Raw genomic sequence first — 581 nt, forward strand, 5'->3', positions numbered from 1 at the left:
TGGGATCAGGTCGCCAGCACGGCTGGGATACGGTGAAAGTCCTGTTCCCAGTCCTGGACTGCTAACTAACTTTTCACTGTGTCCTCCCACAGCCGAAGGAGTGAGGGAGCTCTCTGGGGTCTCTTTGATACGGGCATTAATCCCGTTCATGAGGGCGCCACTCTCATGACCCTAACCACCTCCTGAAGGCCCCACATCCTAATACTATCACACTGGGGAGCGGGGGAGCAGGGGCAGTGGCAGATTTCAACGTATGAATTGAGAGGGGAGCACAAATATTCAGTCTCTAACAGCCCCCAAGTGTCCAATCAAGGGAGGAGGGAGCCCTGAATAGGTGACATGTTTGAACTTGGTCCTTGAGATTGGACATCACTCTTTCACATGACGGATACTGGGGCTTTTTCAGCTCATCCTCTGTGCCGCCCAGCTATCAGGAAACAAGAGGCATTAGCTGCATGCTGAGAAAGCCCACCACTCAGCCCCAGCCCCATTGGCCCACTCAGGATCGGGGAGCTGCCCTGAACATACTCCGCGCCCTCACAGAGTCCCAAAGACACTTCAAGGCAGGGCCCCTCGGTCTG

The sequence above is a fragment of the Bubalus bubalis genome, chromosome 2 (assembly GCF_019923935.1).
Source record: "Bubalus bubalis isolate 160015118507 breed Murrah chromosome 2, NDDB_SH_1, whole genome shotgun sequence".
In the NCBI taxonomy this organism is placed as follows: domain Eukaryota; kingdom Metazoa; phylum Chordata; class Mammalia; order Artiodactyla; family Bovidae; genus Bubalus; species Bubalus bubalis.